Source organism: Procambarus clarkii, chromosome 37 (assembly GCF_040958095.1).
Source record: "Procambarus clarkii isolate CNS0578487 chromosome 37, FALCON_Pclarkii_2.0, whole genome shotgun sequence".
Taxonomy (NCBI): Eukaryota; Metazoa; Arthropoda; class Malacostraca; order Decapoda; family Cambaridae; genus Procambarus; species Procambarus clarkii.
Window position 1 is genome coordinate 6,917,181 of NC_091186.1, and position 21,464 is coordinate 6,938,644.

Genomic DNA, 21,464 nt, shown 5'->3' on the forward strand with positions numbered 1-21,464 from the left:
CCTCCTCCCCTCTCCCGCCAGTGTTACCATGTCTTGCCAATATGAATTCTTTGTTCACATATTTTTATATCATGATATAATCTTTAATGTACTGAATTATTAATATGTATTATTATGTAAGGTTGTGTATTATAGTCTTTATTTTATTGATATATGAATTAGAAGTTCTTGATCGAGATATGTCTGTATATGAGCTTGAGATATTTGAAAGAGAGGAGTCAGCTGACTCATAGAGGTGGATACAGTGTCGCTCCCGGCCAGCATGGCTCTGGGCGGTCACTCTTTGATTTTCTCAGTCGAGCGCATGTGTTGCCGCTACGGTCCGGGTTTTGTGATCTTATTTGTGTCATTTGACTGCTAGGATACTTGTCATGTTGCAGTAACGTATACCATGGATCAGTTCTACCATTGTGCATCCTTTATACCAGGTGATAGGTGCTGTTATATATCTTAGTGAGGTGGGTAGCTGAGGATCTTAAGTGATGCCATTGTGCTGTATATGATATTGATTCCTCATACCTCATTTGTTAATGGTTGTGACACCACCACCACCCTGTATTGGTATTAGCAGCATAATAGGTGCTAGTGTCCCACTGCGCCACGATAGAGCCTGGCGTCAGCTAGTGCTGATTGTATGCAGTTTTGAGACCTGTTGATGATCATGCCCAGCTTTGACAAGCTGGATAAATCATTGATTGTGAGTTTATAGATTGTATTCTTTTTTTATGTTATGTTAATGCCCAGTAAACTGGTATATTTTTTATTAGCCTTTCACTCCCCTAGACACTTATTGATATTTGGCAAGTCTATGTTTTCCATTGATCTCCTGACCATTGATCTCCACTGAAGCCTGACCAGGATATTCACACAATTCCCCCATGCACTCTGGTGGATTTTCACATAATCCCCCCTTGCACTCTGGCTGTCATCTAGGAATGTTCTACCTCTGATGCTCCTCTTTTAATACACAGAGTAATGACACTAACATGTGATTACCCCCCCATGCACTCTGTCAGAGTGCATGGGGGGGGGGGGGATTGTGTGAAAATCCTGGTCCAGCTTCAGTGGAACCCTCAGGAAACCCTCGTGTGTTCATCAGAACTCCAGATTGCAGTTCTTTTCTATGTCATGGCCTGATTGTCTGGGACATGAAAATACCCACCACATAGGTTCGAATCCTCATCATGGCTCCTAAGGATTTTCTCACTAATTTAATTATTCCCATCCTAATTAGTAACAATATGTATTCGAGAAATAGTGATGGGCTTTAATTACTCTCGGTTCACTTCCACACCTGCAGAGGTAGGAAATAAACTCCTTAGTCAAAAAATAGAACATTCAATACAAATAAATGACGATGGCAAATATTGATATTACCTGAGGCTGGACCCACAACCTCTCAGTGTACTCTTCTTGAACTCTCCTCAACACTCCCGTTACACCATGTTACAAACATGTTGTTAATTGTCTTATATCACACGTGACTGTCTCCTCTGTAACTGAGGTGAACCTTTGGTCAAAACTGTACATATATCTAATGTGCTCATGTGTTCAATATCTTCACCATATGACATTCACTTCCTGGCCAAAACTGTACATACAACTAATGTCCCCATGGGCTCAATATCTTCACCACATAACCTTCACTTCCTGGACAAAAATAGTTACCAATAAATCAACATATGGTCAAACACTCCACATAATGGACAACAATAAATGGGTACACTAACTTGCACATACATGTCTAATATTGGTAAGTCCCTTGACGATTGTTCATCAATAACATTCCCTGAGGTAATTAAGATCAGCCATTCTCGACACCAAGACAAAAGAATGTTACATGCAGGGAAAGGTATGAGCAGTTGGTCATAGGAGACACTGCTAACGACCCGTTGTTGAGTGCCTTAAACACTCCACTGGGATGTTGGGGCAATGTTTACACTGATGCATCTGGCAGCGTGGCGCCTCCCTTGCTGGCTGAGACCCAGTAACAGTCTGGGCTTCACACTCTCCTCCAAATATATCAACCCTGCCTCTTGTTTACACACTGCTTTTGTAACTATGTGTACCTGTGTACTGCTGTGTAACTATGTGCACCTGTGTACTGCTGTGTAACTATGTGCACCTGTGTACTGCTGTGTAACTATGTGCACCTGTGTACTGCTGTGTAACTATGTGCACCTGTGTACTGCTGTGTAACTATGTGCACCTGTGTACTGCTGTGTAACTATGTGCACCTGTGTACTGCTGTGTAACTATGTGCACCTGTGTACTGCTGTGTAACTATGTGCACCTGTGTACTGCTTTTGTAACTATGTGCACCTGTGTACTGCTGTGTAACTATGTGCACCTGTGTACTGCTGTGTAACTATGTGCACCTGTGTACTGCTGTGTAACTATGTGCACCTGTGTACTGCTGTGTAACTATGTGCACCTGTGTACTGCTGTGTAACTATGTGCACCTGTGTACTGCTGTGTAACTATGTGCACCTGTGTACTGCTGTGTAACTATGTGCACCTGTGTACTGCTGTGTAACTATGTGCACCTGTGTACTGCTGTGTAACTATGTGCACCTGTGTACTGCTGTGTAACTATGTGCACCTGTGTACTGCTGTGTAACTGTGTGCACCTGTGTACTGCTGTGTAACTGTGTGCACCTGTGTACTGCTGTGTAACTATGTGCACCTGTGTACTGCTGTGTAACTATGTGCACCTGTGTACTGCTGTGTAACTATGTGCACCTGTGTACTGCTGTGTAACTATGTGCACCTGTGTACTGCTGTGTAACTATGTGCACCTGTGTACTGCTGTGTAACTATGTGCACCTGTGTACTGCTGTGTAACTATGTGCACCTGTGTACTGCTGTGTAACTATGTGCACCTGTGTACTGCTGTGTACTGCTGTGTAACTGTGTGCACCTGATAACTGCTGTGGGAGTGGACGGGGTTAGAAGGAAAGACCCAGCTTAAACACTTTAATGCGCCCGGGCCTCGTGAAAAAAATAGTGCATTGTGCGCGCGGCGTTTTGGGCTCTTGAGCGTAAACCCCAAAAAGTGTGTAATCTTTTCACTCTCCTGACACCAATTCTCAAGCTACGTATTTCATTTTGGTATCAATGTGTTGGCAATAAAATTCTCTACAAGATCATATGTATAAAATGTCACCAAAGCATTAGCTATCCCACCACGAAATAAATAAAATGTAGATCACTCGCCGTGACGCCCAAACAGCAACAAAATGTTCATACTCTTTTGTTTGTTGTCAGCTCCACATTAGTCTGACAGCGTTAAATTTTATATCACTGAACTCACAATAAAATTTCCTACACAGACATATGCATATAAATGTAGAATCATGATCGCGGCCCACACCAAGAGTGTGTGAAGTGGGCGATTACCCTCGTTGTGGCAACAACTCAATAGTCTCTCCACTAAGTTACAAAACAATGCCGTTTTCTCAAATAGGCCATGTGCCTATTAGAGAAAACGAAAATTTAATGGCAAACATTTTCATACTAACCCCAAGTCGATCGAATAAGAATTGGATTTTATATGTTTTTTTTTTTTACATCGCGCGGCTATTTACGACGCGGTTGCGGAACCCGTTAAGCAAGCCCGTCGTGTAGGTACGACGCGTGTGCATCAAAGTGTTTTAAAAAAGGTGAAACGTATAAGAGTCAATATCTTCACTAGTTTATAATCACATCTCCACCATTCTAGTTCTCTTCACACAATGGGTCTTTCCACCTGCAGAGTCCATAATGATGTAATTTAAGAAGAAGGTTTTGGTGGTTGACAGTGTCAAAACCCTTCCGCAGGTCCACAAATATCCCAACAAGGAACTCATTTTTATCAAGAGCTGCATGTATCAAGTTAATCATACTAATAAGTGCATCGTTAGTGCTTTTTTGGGGTCTGAAGCCATATTGACAAGAGCTAAGTATATTGAGTTTGGCTAGATAAGAGTAAAGCTGCTTGTAGATTAGTTTTTCAAATATTTTTGACAAGTTTGGCAGAATTGATATAGATCTGAAGTTGTTGACATCAGTGAGATCACCACATTTATAGACTGGGGTTACTCTCTTTTTTTTTTTTAGAATATCTGGAAAGGTTTGGAGTTCAAGTGACTTGTTGTAGAGTAATGCAATAGCAGGGGCTAAAGATCTGGAGGCTTTTTAGTAAATTAGAGTTGGTATCTCCTCAATGGCACTAGACTTGGTTTTTTGGGAAAGGATTATCTCATTAACATCAGTGGAATTAGCAGGCATTAGGTTCAGAGACTGTGGATAGTTACCTGTAAGATAGTCCTGAACATCAGTACTGGAAGATGGAATATCATTAGCAAGGGATGACCCAATGGAAGAGAAGAACCTATTGAACTCAATAGCAGAATCAGAGGCTGAAAGCAGACCATCGTTATTTGACAGGAGTATTGGTTTGTTATAAAAAATCCTTTTTGATCCCAATATTTGTGAAATTGTGCTCCATGTTGTCTTAATGTTGTCCTTTGTGTGGGTAAATTTACCTTCGTAGTATTTAATTTTGGCTCTTGTAATTATGTTAGATAGCAATGATGAGTAATTCTTTGAAAATTCTGTGGATACGATTCCTAACCTATACTTCTTCTCAAGGTCATGTTTTTTATTAATAGATTTAAGTATACCCTTTGTAAGCGAAGGATTGTTTAGCCTTTTAGTTGTGACTTGTTTCGTTAGCATAGGACAGTGGGTGTTATAAAGGCTGAGAGTTTTTTTAATAAATTATTGCACTGCTAGGTTGATGTCCTCTATGTTACCTAATTCGGTCTCCCAGTTGACATTAGCAGCAGTAGTTATAAAATTGCGTACAGAAGTTTTATTGTGCAGCCTAAAGCTTATCTCCCTTGTATCTAGAGGTGGTTTATTCCTGTTGGCTAGGAGAAATGTGGGGTAATGGTCTGTCTGTTAACAATGGTAATCCCTGAAGTAAGCGGAGAGATTATGTTGGTCCAGATGTTGGTATTTGTATTGTATTTACTGTACGGGGTTCTGTATCCTGTACACTGTTCTGTATACTGTATGGGGGTTCTGTATACTGTATACTGTTCTGTATATTGTACACTGTTCTGTATATTGTACACTGTTCTGTATATTGTACTGTTCTGTATACTGTACACTGTTCTGTATACTGTACACTGTTCTGTATACTGTACGGGGTTCTGTATGCTGTTCTGTATACTGTACGGGGTTTTGTATACTGTACGGGGTTCTGTATACTGTACGGGATTTTGTATACTGTACGGGGTTCTGTATACTGTACGGGCTTCTGTATACTGTACGGGGTTCTGTATACTGTACGGGGTTCTGTATACTGTACGGGGTTCTGTATACTGTATGGGATTTTGTATACTGTACGGGGTTCTGTATACTTTACGGGATTTTGTATACTGTACGGGATTTTGTATACTGTACGGGATTTTGTATACTGTACGGGGTTCTGTATACTGTACGGGATTTTGTATACTGTACGGGGTTCTGTATACTGTACGGGATTTTGTATACTGTACGGGGTTCTGTATACTGTACGGGATTTTGTATACTGTACGGGATTTTGTATACTGTACGGGGTTCTGTATACTGTACGGGATTTTGTATACTGTACGGGATTTTGTATACTGTACGGGGTTCTGTATACTGTACGGGATTTTGTATACTGTACGGGGTTCTGTATACTGTATGCTGTTCTGTATACTGTATGGTGTTCTGGGTTCTGTGTGCTATGTGTTTTTCTCCTTCATGTCTTTTTCATGTTCTATGTTTATATAATGTTATGCTCTCCTTTTTGTACATTTTGTGTTTATCTTATAAATAAAAAAATTCGTCTATAATACACCCATTGTGAGTGGTGGGGTTTAAGGCATTGGCAGGTAGGCTGTTCCAGGGGTCTATAGCCCTTTGGATGGCAAAACGTTTTTTTCTCCTATATTTTGACTTGATTGATTGATAAAGATTAAGCCTTCCTAAAGGTGGCACAGGCATGAATAGCCCGTAGGAGGAGGCTCTTGCGAGGCATTACCAGTACCCATATCTAGGTGATACTAGAATTGTGTGGATGGATGGAGGGGTGTGATGGTAACCTGTTGAGCTTGATTAAGCTGTTGCTTCATGTATAAGTTACATGCGACCTTTTAGAGAAGTGGTCTGGATTCTCTAAATCCTCCAATTTGTTCAGTATTTTATAAGTTTCTATCGGAGCCGCCATGTCCCGTCTGGCTTGCTGTGTTAGTCCTGGGGCCCTCAACCGTTCATGGTATGGGAGCCACCATGTCCCGTCTGGCTTGCTGTGTTAGTCCTGGGGCCCTCAACCGTTCCTGGTATGGGAGCCACCATGCCCCGTCTGGCTTGCTGTGTTAGTCCTGGGGCCCTCAACCGTTCCTGGTATGGGGGCCACCATGCCCCGTCTGGCTTGCTGTGTTAGTCCTGGGGCCCTCAACCGTTCCTGGTATGGGAGCCACCATGTCCCGTCTGGCTTGCTGTGTTAGTCCTGGGGCCCTCAACCGTTCCTGGTATGGGAGCCACCATGCCCCGTCTGGCTTGCTGTGTTAGTCCTGGGGCCCTCAACCGTTCCTGGTATGGGAGTCACCATGCCCCGTCTGGCTTGCTGTGTTAGTCCTGGGGCCCTCAACCGTTCCTGGTATGGGGGCCACCATGCCCCGTCTGGCTTGCTGTGTTAGTCCTGGGGCCCTCAACCGTTCCTGGTATGGGAACCACCATGCCCCGTCTGGCTTGCTGTGTTAGTCCTGGGGCCCTCAACCGTTCATGGTATGGGAGCCACCATGTCCCGTCTGGCTTGCTGTGTTAGTCCTGGGGCCCTCAACCGTTCCTGGTATGGGAGCCACCATGCCCCGTCTGGCTTGCTGTGTTAGTCCTGGGGCCCTCAACCGTTCCTGGTATGGGAGTCACCATGCCCCGTCTGGCTTGCTGTGTTAGTCCTGGGGCCCTCAACCGTTCCTGGTATGGGAGCCGCCATGCCCCGTCTGGCTTGCTGTGTTAGTCCTGGGTCCCTCAACCGTTCCTGGTATGGGAGCCACCATGCCCCGTCTGGCTTGCTGTGTTAGTCCTGGGGCCCTCAACCGTTCCTGGTATGGGAGCCACCATGCCCCGTCTGGCTTGCTGTGTTAGTCCTGGGGCCCTCAACCGTTCCTGGTATGGGAGCCACCATGCCCCGTCTGGCTTGCTGTGTTAGTCCTGGGGCCCTCAACCGTTCCTGGTATGGGAGCCACCATGCCCCGTCTGGCTTGCTGTGTTAGTCCTGGGGCCCTCAACCGTTCCTGGTATGGGAGCCACCATGCCGCGTCTGGCTTGCTGTGTTAGTCCTGGGGCCCTCAACCGTTCCTGGTATGGGAGCCACCATGCCGCGTCTGGCTTGCTGTGTTAGTCCTGGGGCCCTCAACCGTTCCTGGTATGGGAGCCACCATGCCCCGTCTGGCTTGCTGTGTTAGTCCTGGGGCCCTCAACCGTTCCTGGTATGGGAGCCACCATGCCGCGTCTGGCTTGCTGTGTTAGTCCTGGGGCCCTCAACCGTTCCTGGTATGGGAGCCACCATGCCGCGTCTGGCTTGCTGTGTTAGTCCTGGGGCCCTCAACCGTTCCTGGTATGGGGGCCACCATGCCCCGTCTGGCTTGCTGTGTTAGTCCTGGGGCCCTCAACCGTTCCTGGTATGGGAACCACCATGCCCCGTCTGGCTTGCTGTGTTAGTCCTGGGGCCCTCAACCGTTCCTGGTATGGGAGCCACCATGCCCCGTCTGGCTTGCTGTGTTAGTCCTGGGGCCCTCAACCGTTCCTGGTATGGGAGCCACCATGCCCCGTCTGGCTTGCTGTGTTAGTCCTGGGGCCCTCAACCGTTCCTGGTATGGGAGCCACCATGCCCCGTCTAGCTTGCTGTGTTAGTCCTGGGGCCCTCAACCGTTCCTGGTATCGGAGCCACCATGCCCCGTCTGGCTTGCTGTGTTAGTCCTGGGGCCCTCAACCGTTCCTGGTATGGGAGCCACCATGCCCCGTCTGGCTTGCTGTGTTAGTCCTGGGGCCCTCAACCGTTCCTGGTATGGGAGCCACCATGCCCCGTCTGGCTTGCTGTGTTAGTCCTGGGGCCCTCAACCGTTCCTGGTATGGGAGCCACCATGCCCCGTCTGGCTTGCTGTGTTAGTCCTGGGCCCTCAACCGTTCCTGGTATGGGAGCCACCATGCCCCGTCTAGCTTGCTGTGTTAGTCCTGGGGCCCTCAACCGTTCCTGGTATGGGAGCCACCATGCCCCGTCTGGCTTGCTGTGTTAGTCCTGGGGCCCTCAACCGTTCCTGGTATGGGAGCCACCATGCCCCGTCTGGCTTGCTGTGTTAGTCCTGGGGCCCTCAACCTTCCTGGTATGGGAGCCACCATGCCCCGTCTGGCTTGCTGTGTTAGTCCTGGGGCCCTCAACCGTTCCTGGTATGGGAGCCACCATGCCCCGTCTGGCTTGCTGTGTTAGTCCTGGGCCCTCAACCGTTCCTGGTATGGGAGCCACCATGCCCCGTCTAGCTTGCTGTGTTAGTCCTGGGGCCCTCAACCGTTCCTGGTATGGGAGCCACCATGCCCCGTCTGGCTTGCTGTGTTAGTCCTGGGGCCCTCAACCTTCCTGGTATGGGAGCCACCATGCCCCGTCTGGCTTGCTGTGTTAGTCCTGGGGCCCTCAACCGTTCCTGGTATGGGAGCCACCATGCCCCGTCTGGCTTGCTGTGTTAGTCCTGGGGCCCTCAACCGTTCCTGGTATGGGAGCCACCATGCCCCGTCTGGCTTGCTGTGTTAGTCCTGGGGCCCTCAACCGTTCCTGGTATGGGAGCCACCATGCCCCGTCTGGCTTGCTGTGTTAGTCCTGGGGCCCTCAACCGTTCCTGGTATGGGAGCCACCATGCCCCGTCTGGCTTGCTGTGTTAGTCCTGGGGCCCTCAACCGTTCCTGGTATGGGAGCCACCATGCCCCGTCTGGCTTGCTGTGTTAGTCCTGGGGCCCTCAACCGTTCCTGGTATGGGAGCCACCATGCCCCGTCTGGCTTGCTGTGTTAGTCCTGGGGCCCTCAACCGTTCCTGGTATGGGAGCCACCATGCCCCGTCTGGCTTGCTGTGTTAGTCCTGGGGCCCTCAACTGTTCCTGGTATGGGAGCCGATTTAGTTCTCAGATGCTTTTTGTCGCTCTGTGTTGTACTTTCTCCACAGCAGATATGTTGTGAAGCTCAGGCCTCTATGCTTGGTACAGCAGTCCAAATGTGGCCGCACCAGAGATGTTTACAGTTCAATAACTTTATTTTCCTTGAAAATAAAGTTGACTTTCTTATTAGAGTTCCCAATTGTTGTGCAACTTTCAATGACTGGTCCCCGTGCATGCAGTCCCCGTGGCGCAGTGGTGAAACACTAGCCCCCGCACTTCGCGAACAATTTAGTCTGGGTTCTTATCCTGGCTGGGGAGGATTGACTAGGTTCCAATCCTTAACAGTGCGCCTCTCTTCACCCAGCAGTGAAGGATACCTTGTTAAACGATTTGGCAGGTCGTATTCCTGGGTTATTAATTAAGATTAATATTAATCTTATGAATTAGTCATATTAGGATAAAGGACCTGCCCGAGACGCTATGCGTGCTAGTGGCTTTACAAGAATGTAAAAACTGGTGGACCATCCAAGTAGTAGGCGTCCATCTGTCTCAGGAGACTATAGAGTTCCGTTCTGGTTGTCGGTCTGGAGTGGCCTCTCCAGGGCGCAAAGCCAGGGTAGGTTGATACGGGGGAGAAGCTGTCAACCATGCAGCAGGTCCCCCTCTCCACAGTACAGAACGTCTCAATTGTAAAGGCAAACACCAATAAGACAGGTTCCAGCGCCGTCGCAAGAACTGTCAGTAAGAGGTTGAAGGCAACAAGGAACTGCCCCCAGGGGGCTCCAGCTCCGGAGTTAACCTCGAAGTTGGTAAAAGAAGGCACAGGGACTCCAACCCCAGAGTCTTTTTTGTTGTTGTTACTCTTTTTTGTGGGGGGAAAGGAGGAAAATTAGGGAAATAAAGGAGGAAACTTAGGAAAAATGGGGGAACCACTGACAAGCTGCCGGCTTCCCGTCTCCGTCGTGACCACTAGACACAAGGTTACTTTAGGCATTAGGACACTAGGAATTATCATCATCAGGAAAAGATCATCAAGGCAAATGGGGGGACCTTCGACAAGCCGCCGGCCTCCTGTCCTCATCGAGGCCACTATTAGTAGCTCTCAAATAAACTCAGATAATTATTACACTTCGATATCTAAGTAATTCCGCCTTATTACAAATTTGTTTAGTCCGTTCCTCGAGCCTCCGTGGCACAATTGGTTAGCGCGTTCGGCTGTTAACCGAAAGGTTGGTGGTTCGAGCCCACCCGGGGGCGATTATTTAGGCCAACTCTAGGGGTTGACCTCAGACAAGACCGACATAACACACTTGACAGCGATGTCACACTTGGCCCCGTGATCCAGCCCGTCCTCCTCAAGTCTGCCAACGTCAACAAACTCTCGCGCGTAAGTGACCTTATCCTAACACAACAGAGAACGGCACAGTATGTCAACGTCGCGACCCATCCTCCTGTTTACACAGTAGTTGTTGTATTTGCTCCATAGTACAAACGTTGACGTACTAAGTCATTACATAATAGAACTTACTGATCACTTTATAGTCTGAAGTCGTAATTATAGACTGTCTTTATAGTCGGAAGTGAAGTATATAGCACTAATCACTTTATAGTCTGAAAAAATAAAGCTAAAAAAAATATATAAATTCCAAGGTCTAGTATAGCACACATATGTACGATATAAGGCCTCAAATAGCGTGTATTAGGCCTAGGAAGGTTCAGTTAGTTAAGGTTGTCTTTGCAATATAAATTCAAAACCTTTTCCGGTTTGTCTAAATTCAATAGTACAAATTTCTAGTTTCTAATAGCGGTGTACGTCGATATATTTACTTTGGTCCTCACCGTTACTATAAGTACTACCAACACAAGAGGATGGGCTGCATGCAGTTTCACGAGCCGCTACCATTTTCTTGTACGACAATTGTTGGTCTTGGGAAGAGTATTCGTCAAAAGGCGCCGTTCTATTAGGAGGACGGGTTGAACATCTACATACCGAGTTTTGGCGGCATAACACAACAATTTAGAAAATAATATATAATTATAAACAGCCTCCCAGTCCTTCGGAGCTCATCAACTGTTTAATATGTGTAAAGTCGCCAAAGATTGAGATAACATGTTCGTAAGTACTTGCGTAACTGACTGATGAATCTGGGTCCAGACACTAAATATAATTCTTATGCTTGGAATGTTTACATGCAAGAAGAGTTGCTATAGACCTCAACAAAGACGACAGATCAGCCTCCAGGGCTGAGTGGATCCCATACTTATCCTGTAGACCCCATGTATACCTATCCTGTGAGCGTTAGTGCCTCCAATACATGTCCTGTTCATGAGTGGTAGTGAACCCATACCCATCGTGTGCAGCAGTGATCACATACCCATGCTATGATGTATGTCATACACAGCTGGCTGTGCTATGATGTATGTCATACGCAGCTGGCTGTGCTATGATGTATGTCATACACAGCTGGCTGTGCTATGATGTATGTCATACACAGCTGGCTGTGCTATGATGTATGTCATACACAGCTGGCTGTGCTATGATGTATGTCATACGCAGCTGGCTGTGCTATGATGTATGTCATACGCAGCTGGCTGTGCTATGATGTATGTCATACACAGCTGGCTGTGCTATGATGTATGTCATACACAGCTGGCTGTGCTATGATGTATGTCATACGCAGCTGGCTGTGCTATGATGTATGTCATACACAGCTGGCTGTGCTATGATGTATGTCATACACAGCTGGCTGTGCTATGATGTATGTCATACGCAGCTGGCTGTGCTATGATGTATGTCATACGCAGCTGGCTGTGCTATGATGTATGTCATACGCAGCTGGCTGTGCTATGATGTATGTCATACACAGCTGGCTGTGCTATGATGTATGTCATACGCAGCTGGCTGTGCTATGATGTATGTCATACGCAGCTGGCTGTGCTATGATGTATGTCATACGCAGCTGGCTGTGCTATGATGTATGTCATACACAGCTGGCTGTGCTATGATGTATGTCATACACAGCTGGCTGTGCTATGATGTATGTCATACGCAGCTGGCTGTGCTATGATGTATGTCATACACAGCTGGCTGTGCACAGTAGCCATGATGTGCGCATCCCATGCGCAAGATCAGTACGTACTGGTGCGTTACTGCGCAGAAACACTGATACTTTTATTTATGAAGAAAATATTACCAATTATAATATTGTAAAAGATGTATAAAATATATCATCCAAATAATATGAGCAGCAGAGTGGCGCAGTGGAAGCGTGCTGGGCCCATAACCCAGAGGTCCGTAGATCGAAACTACGCTCTGCTACGGAATTGTTTTAATGTATTAATAATGGGTTTTCATTACAAATGTAGGTACATAGCAGTGTCTTGCTACCCCCTTCAATATAAGTAATTACAAATTACAGGTTGAGCTAGCTATATGTTAAAAAATAATGGCACAATAACGAATGTGGGAGATTTGTACCTGAATTTACCTGTCCCTAGTGTCCTCGACGGATAGTGGAAGCCATCGGCTTGTCAAAGATCCCCCCCCCCCCCCCATGGTTCATGAGGATTGTTTCTGTTTGGATTTTGAACTAAAGTAATGTCTTGGTATTTAGCGACTTCGCCGGTAAGACAATTCCATGGGATAACCCTTGTTTATAGTTTAGTTCATCTAATATGCACCCCATACCCGTCCTGTGGGCGGTAGTGGGAAGAGTTACAGAGGCACATAATGGGCTCAGGGACTGAACCCCACAATTTATTTACCTGAGCAAGTTAATCTTGCTGAGAGAGTTACAAAATTCAATGCACATCATCACATCAACAATGGGCTCGAGACCGCCCACAAGTACAGGTTCTAAATTAAGCAACTGACATGTGGAGAGCCCTAGAGCGAGAAACATTTGTACGCTAACCAACTGTGTTACGGAGGCTACGCTCTCTAAAACCTTACAAATATTTCCTCCCGCTTCTTACCGCTCGCTCCCGCCATCGAAAACCCTAAAAACACTTCCTCCCACTTCCTCCCGCTCTCTGAAGCCTTAAAAATATTCCCTCCTGCTCTCTGAAGCCCTAATAACACCACCTCCTGTTTCCTCATGAAGCACATACCTTACAAATACTTCCTATTGCTTCCTACCACTGGCTCCTGCTCTCTGAAGCCCTAAAATCATTTCCTCCTGTTTCCTCCCGTTCGATCCCGCTCTCTGAAGCCTCACAAATTTTTTCTCCTGGTTCCTACCACTCGCTCCCGCTCTCTGAAGCACTAATAACAATTCCTTCCGCCCTCCGAATCCCTAAAAAACTTTCTCCTATTTCATCCCGCTCTCTGAAGCCTTAAAAACACTTCCTCCTGCTTCCTCCCGTTTTCTGTTGCCCTAAAATCACTCTCTCCTGCTTTTTCCCGCTCGCTCCTGTTCTCTGAAGCCTTAAAAACACCTACTCCCGCACTCTGAAGCCTTAAAAATACTTCCTACTGCTTCCTCCCACTCTCTGAAGCCCTAATATCACTTCCTTCTGCTTCCTATAACCAATGTTCCAGAGATGTGTAAATATTTCATTCAAAATTACCTGCTACCAGAATTTTTTGCCAAATATCCCCAGTTTGCTAACTGTAGGTAGTACCTAAGTGATTATAAGCTATCCAGCGCTATCCATGGGGGGGGGGGCGGGGTGCACGACAAACATCAATTGTGACACTAGCTCTCCACATATGTCAGTTGCTTAATTTAGAAACTGTACTTGTAGTCAATCGCGAACCCATTGTTGGTGTTACGACGTATATTGAATTTTGTAACTAGCTCATCAAGATTGTAACTTGCTTAGCTAAATGAATTGTGGGGTTCAGTCCCTGAGCCCATTATGTGCCTCTGTAACCCCTTCCACTACCGCCCACAAGATGGGTATGGGGTGCATAATAAGTGAACTAAACTAAACTAAACCTCTCATGTTATCGTGACGTCACACACCCCGTACACACATAAAACAGGATTTTCTCTCTAGTTTCGTTATTAAACCTTTTATAATTTATATAATTACTCAAGCAATGTGTTTTGATCATATTATATCGCTGAAGAAAAACTGTGCATCTTCGGTAGCAATTACCCGGATTTGGTCCATATAATAACAGGTCACTATACTTCAGGTTTCCGTAGTGTAGTGGTTATCACGTGCGCCTCACACGCGCAAGGTCCCCGGTTCGATCCCGGGCGGAAACATTTGACTTTTTAAATGTTTGTTTTCATACCCCATTGGAATAAACTAAAAGAGCTAAAATTAATAACAAAGTATATTGACAATATTTATTAAATCATAAAACTTATGCCATTTTGTAATATGTTAATATTGCATTACACTAATTATTAATATTGAGGGTCATACAAGTATGTATTGTGGAGCAGAGTGGCGCAGTGGAAGCGTGCTGGACCCATAATCCAACTAGAGGTCCGTAGATCGAAACTACGCTCTGCTACAGTCTAATTTTTCCTACCATAACAAACCAAATGGCCGGGGAGGATTTACTGGGCGCAATTCCTTAACTGTAGCCTCTGTTTAACTCAACAGTAAAATGTGTATTTGGATGTAACAACGATTCTTCGCGGCGGGGATCGTATTCCAGGGACCATAGGATTAAGGACTTGCCTGAAACGCTACGCGTACTAGTGGCTGTACAAGAATGTAACAACTCTTGTATATATCTCAAAAAACAAAAACAAAATGAAATGTTTATATCTTTAATAAATGCAATCCATTCTCCTGTACATTTTGTAATTATGTAGAGCACCGAACATATAAATTAAATATTGACGTAATGGACAATTACATAGTAGAATTTGGTACTATTCACCATATAATTCAGAAAAAAATATAGCTAAAATCAAACAGATATATTCCAAGGCCTAGTATGACACATATGTACTATGTTTGGCGTCAGTTACCATGTATTAGACCTTGGATGGTAAGTTATGTTAGGTTTTATGAGAAACAAATACAAAGGTTCGGGCCAACCTTGCTCGAAACGCTTTGCGTAATAGTGGCTTTAGACATTGTATGTCCTATCACTATCTTTAAATCCAACAACATGTTTGTATCTCAACTTGTATGTATGTACTTTACCTGAATAAACATTTTATTTGATTTGACAAAACCTTTGCCGGTTTATACAAATTTAATAATACCAAATTCTACTATCCAATTGTCCATTACATCAATATATGTACGATGGAGGATGGATGTGTTGCTTATAGGCACTGCTATTAATATATCATAAGATCCTACATAGATTTTGTAATGAAGTAAGGGCGAAGAGGTAGAACGGCTTATTGACAGAGCTCGGGTGCATATTGGGGGAATTGTGTAAAATTCTGGTTTGTGTCTCGGAGAGGCTGCAGGATCCAAGTAAGGTCAGTAGAACTTCTGGTTGCAATTCTTTTCCCATGTCTTAGCTCAGTCGATTAAGGCAGCGTCTGGGATGCTCTCGGACGTAGGTTCGAACCCTCATCACGGCCCTTGTGGATTTCTCCTACATAGATGTTATTACTGGACGGTTGTCTTAGGTTTGCAATTTATATAAATGCCGATATTTCTTAAAGTATTACAATTCGGCGGACACCGACTAGGCTATGACGCTCCCCTACCCAACATGACTCATCTTGGAAAGCTGGGCGAGGCTAGTCCCACCAAGTGTCTGGTCACCAACCTCGGATAAACATTCTATTTTATAGATATAGGTTATATAAATATATAGGGGGTACCATCTTTGGTGGCGTTTGTAGGGACCCTCGACCTCGAAGAAGACGACATGCAGCATCCGGGGAAGCCTTGTGGGGCACCCGCGTACACATTGTCTTTTCATACCATCCCCTATATTTTTTATTTTGTCATTTTATTTTATTTAAAATTTCATTACACAAAAAGGGTTACAACATTGGTTACATTCAAAGTACAAGACTTCTTATTACAGGTTGTAGAGTTCCTCCAATGTATAGTTTTGTGTTAACTAATACTATTACATATATATTATTACCTATATCTTCTAGTCGTAGTAGTAGCAGACATTCATCAGTGTCAGGAGACTATGGAGTTGTGCTCTGGTTGTCGGTCTGGAGTGGCCTCTCCAGGGCACAAAGCCAGGGTAGGTTGATACGGGGGAGAAGCTGTCAACCATGCAGCAGGTCCCCCCCCTCTCCACGGCGCCGAAAGTCTCCAATGGAAAGGCAAAGGCCAATACGATTGGTTCCAGCGCCGTCGCAGGAACTGTGAGCTCCGGAGTTGACCTGGAAGGTGGTGAAGGGACTCATAACCCGGAGACCGCCGTGGTCGGGGCCGGAGAAGAACCACCCCAGCAAGGGCAAGAACGCCCCCAGCCTCCTGAAGCAGAGCCTGGGGCTGCTAGAGCCCAAGGAGGAGGACTTCAGAGTCCCGCACCTACGGGTTCCAGGCGTAGTTCAATAACTAACTGATAAACATAACTTTAATACTGATTCATTAACTAAGTTCAATAACTAACTGATAAACCTTAAAGAACTGGTGAGAACAACTGTGTACACTTCAGTTTGCTGAGATTTATTAGAGCTGTGCTGCTTATAAAATACGTTTGTGTTCGATCCCCGATGGTCCCAGTGCTTGGGCACCGTTACTCTACTCCGTCCGCTCGCTTCTTGCAGGGTCCGCGTTCGATCCCCGATGACCCAAGTGTTAGCTTTCCATTCCTTCACTTCGTCCTTATAAATCCCAGATGATCTTAATATCCCTTCCAAGTGCTGTATAATCATACTGGCCTAGTACTTTCACCTCATAATTACCTTACCTTACCTCGCTTCCTCAGAGACTTCTCCTTCCCGACTTTCTCCTTCACACGCCTCAACTGTCAGTTGATGATGTATGATGAAGTGGATGAATGTATGACTGTTGAGTTCTTCATTAAGCAGGAAGAGTCGTGGCCAGACTGGGAGGTCGGACCCGGTGTTCACGCTGTCACCAGTTGGACCCGGTGTTCACGCGGTCACCAGTTGGACCCGGTGTTCACGCGGTCACCAGTTGGACCCGGTGTTCACGCGGTCACCAGTTGGACCCGGTGTTCACGCGGTCACCAGTTGGACCCGGTGTTCACGCGGTCACCAGTTGGACCCGGTGTTCACGCGGTCACCAGTTGGACCCGGTGTTCACGCGGTCACCAGTTGGACCCGGTGTTCACGCGGTCACCAGTTGGACCCGGTGTTCACGCGGTCACCAGTTGGACCCGGTGTTCACGCGGTCACCAGTTGGACCCGGTGTTCACGCGGTCACCAGTTGGACCCGGTGTTCACGCTGTCCGACCCCGTGAACACCGGGGTGTTCAGGGTGTTAACACCGGGGGTGTTCAGGGTGTTAACACCGGGGTGTTCAGGGTGTTAACACCGGGGTGTTCAAGGTGTTAACACCGGGGTGTTCAGGGTGTTAACACCGGGGTGTTCAGGGTGTTAACACCGGGGTGTTCAGGGTGTTAACACCGGGGTGTTCAGGGTGTTAACACCGGGGTGTTCAGGGTGTTAACACCGGGGTGTTCAGGGTGTTAACACCGGGGTGTTCAGGGTGTTAACACCGGGGTGTTCAGGGTGTTAACACCGGGGTGTTCAGGGTGTTAACACCGGGGTGTTCAGGGTGTTAACACCGGGGTGTTCAGGGTGTTAACACCGGGGTGTTCAGGGTGTTAACACCGGGGTGTTCAGGGTGTTAACACCGGGGTGTTCAGGGTGTTAACACCGGGGTGTTCAGGGTGTTAACACCGGGGTGTTCAGGGTGTTAACACCGGGGTGTTCTGGATGTTAACACCGGGGTGTTCAGGGTGTTAACACCAGGGTGTTCAGGGTGTTAACACCGGGGTGTTCAGGGTGTTAACACCGGGGTGTTCAGGGTGTTAACACCGGGGTGTTCAGGGTGTTAACACCGGGGTGTTCAGGGTGTTAACACCGGGGTGTTCAGGGTGTTAACACCGGGGTGTTCAGGGTGTTAACACCGGGGTGTTCAGGGTGTTAACACCGGGGTGTTCAGGGTGTTAACACCGGGGTGTTCAGGGTGTTAACACCGGGGTGTTCAGGGTGTTAACACCGGGGTGTTCAGGGTGTTAACACCGGGGTGTTCAGGGTGTTAACACCGGGGTGTTCAGGGTGTTAACACCGGGGTGTTCAGGGTGTTAACACCGGGGTGTTCAGGGTGTTAACACCGGGGTGTTCAGGGTGTTAACACCGGGGTGTTCAGGGTGTTAACACCGGGGTGTTCGGGGTGTTAACACCGGGGTGTTCAGGGTGTTAACACCGGGGTGTTCAGGGTGTTAACACCGGGGTGTTCGGGGTGTTAACACCGGGGTGTTCAGGGTGTTAACACCGGGGTGTTCAGGGTGTTAACACCGGGGTGTTCAGGGTGTTAACACCGGGGTGTTCAGGGTGTTAACACCGGGGTGTTCGGGGTGTTAACACCGGGGTGTTAACTGCCAAGAGTTCGAACTCTCGGTTTAGTCTTCCTTTTTCCCATATATTGGCTACAAAATACTTTAGAGTTAGTTCAATAATGTTTGTCATCTATTTAATCATATTTTATATTTTAAAATCTAGGTGATCACATCTAGGTGAGCACATCTAGGTGAACACATCTAGGTGAGCACATCTAGGTGAACACATCTAGGTGAACACATCTAGGTGAACACATCTAGGTGAGCACATCTAGGTGAACACATCTAGGTGAGCACATCTAGGTGAACACATCTAGGTGAGCACATCTAGGTGAACACATCTAGGTGAACACATCTAGGTGAACACATCTAGGTGAACACATCTAGGTGAGCACATCTAGGTGAACACATCTAGGTGAGCAAATCTAGGTGAACACATCTAGGTGAACACATCTAGGTGAGCACATCTAGGTGATCACATCTAGGTGAGCACATCTAGGTGAACACATCTAGGTGAGCACATCTAGGTGAACACATCTAGGTGAACACATCTAGGTGAACACATCTAGGTGAGCACATCTAGGTGAACACATCTAGGTGAGCACATCTAGGTGAACACATCTAGGTGAGCACATCTAGGTGAACACATCTAGGTGAACACATCTAGGTGAACACATCTAGGTGAACACATCTAGGTGAGCACATCTAGGTGAACACATCTAGGTGAGCAAATCTAGGTGAACACATCTAGGTGAACACATCTAGGTGAGCACATCTAGGTGAGCACATCTAGGTGAGCACATCTAGGTGAGCACATCTAGGTGAACACATCTTGGTGAGCACATCTATATATATATATATATATATATATATGTCGTACCTAGTAGCCAGAACGCATTTCTCAGCCTACTATGCAAGGCCCGATTTGCCTAATAAACCAAGTTTTCCTGAATTAATATATTTTCTCTAATTTTTTTCTTATGAAATGATAAAGCTACACATTTCATTATGTATGAGGTCAATTTTTTTTATTGGAGTTAAAATTAACGTAGATATATGACCGAACCTAACCAACCCTATCTAACCTAACCTAACCTATCTTTATAGGTTAGGTTTGGTTAGGTAGCCGAAAAAGTTAGGTTAGGTTAGGTTAGGTAGGTTAGGTAGTCGAAAAACAATTAATTCATGAAAACTTGGCTTATTAGGCAAATCGGACCTTGAATAGTAGGACGAGAAGTGCGTTCTGGCTACTAGGTACGACATATATATATATATATATATATATATATATATATATATATATATATATATATATATATATGTCGTACCTAGTAGCCAGAACTCACTTTTTGGCCTACTATTCAAGGCCCGATTTGCCTAATAAGCCAAGTTTTCCTGAATTAATATATTTTTTCTAATTTTTTTCTTATGAAATGATAAAGCTACCCATTTCATTATGTATGAGGTCAATTTTTTTTTATTGGAGTTAAAATTAACGTAGATATATGACCGAACCTAACCAACCCTACCTAACCTAACCTAACCTATCTTTATAGGTTAGGTTTGGTTAGGTAGCCGAAAAAGTTAGGTTAGGTTAGGTTAGGTAGGTTAGGTAGTCGGAAAACAATTAATTCATGAAAACTTGGCTTATTAGGCAAATCGGGCCTTGCATAGTAGGCTGAGAAGTGCGTTCTTGCTACTAGGTACGACATATATATATATATATATATATATTTAGTGATATATATATATAAATATATATATATATATATATATATATATATATATATATATATATATATATATATATATATATATATATAGAAGGGGTACCACCTCTGGTGCAAGTGTAGGAGCCCATAGCCTCGGAGAAGAAAATAAAGAGTACTCAGAGAAGACCTTGTGGATCCTCATTGAACACTTTGATATTTTCTTTTCCTACCACCCCTATTTTGGTATGTGTGTATATATATATATATATATATATATATATATATATATATATATATATATATATACACACATACCTATATATATATATAGGTATGTATATATATATATATATATATATATATATATATATATATATATATATATATATATATATATATATATATATATATATATATATACATACCTATATATATATAGGTATGTATATATACATACCTATATATATATATATATATATATATATATATATATATACATACCTATATATATATATATATAGGTGTGTATATATATATATATATATATATATATATATATATATATATATATATATATATATATATATATATATATATATATATATATATATATATATATATATATATATATACACATACACATATATTTCGGGCAATATATATATATATATATATATATATATATATATATATATATATATATATATATATATATATATATATATATATATATATATATATATATATATATATATATGTCGTACCTAGTAGCCAGAACGCACTTCTCAGCTTACTATGCAAGGCCCGATTTGCCTAATAAGCCAAGTTTTCCTGAATTAATATATTTTCTCTATTTTTTTTCTTATGAAATGATAAAGCTACCCATTTCATTATGTATGAGGTCAATTTTATTTTATTGGAGTTAAAATTAACGTAGATATATGACCGAACCTAACCAACCCTACCTAACCTAACCTATCCTATCTCTAAAGGTTAGGTTGGGTTAGGTAGCCGAAAAAGTTAGGTTAGGTTAGGTTAGGTAGGTTAGGTAGTCGAAAAATAATTAATTCATGAAAACTTGGCTTATTAGGCAAATCGGGTCTTGCATAGTAGGCTGAGAAGTGAGTTCTGGCTACTAGGTACGACATATATATATATATATATAT

General features: G+C 44.6%; 1 protein-coding gene and 1 non-coding gene across 2 annotated transcripts in view; both read left to right on the forward strand.

Annotated features, from left to right (window-relative positions):
- The window catches only part of LOC123752090 (tripartite motif-containing protein 5-like), a 548,342-nt gene that overhangs the window by 109,727 nt on the left and 417,151 nt on the right, over nucleotides 1–21,464 (forward strand). The window lies entirely within an intron of this gene.
- Nucleotides 14,303–14,375, forward strand: TRNAV-CAC (transfer RNA valine (anticodon CAC)). Its single transcript has one exon. It is a non-coding gene; the product is annotated as a tRNA-Val (tRNA).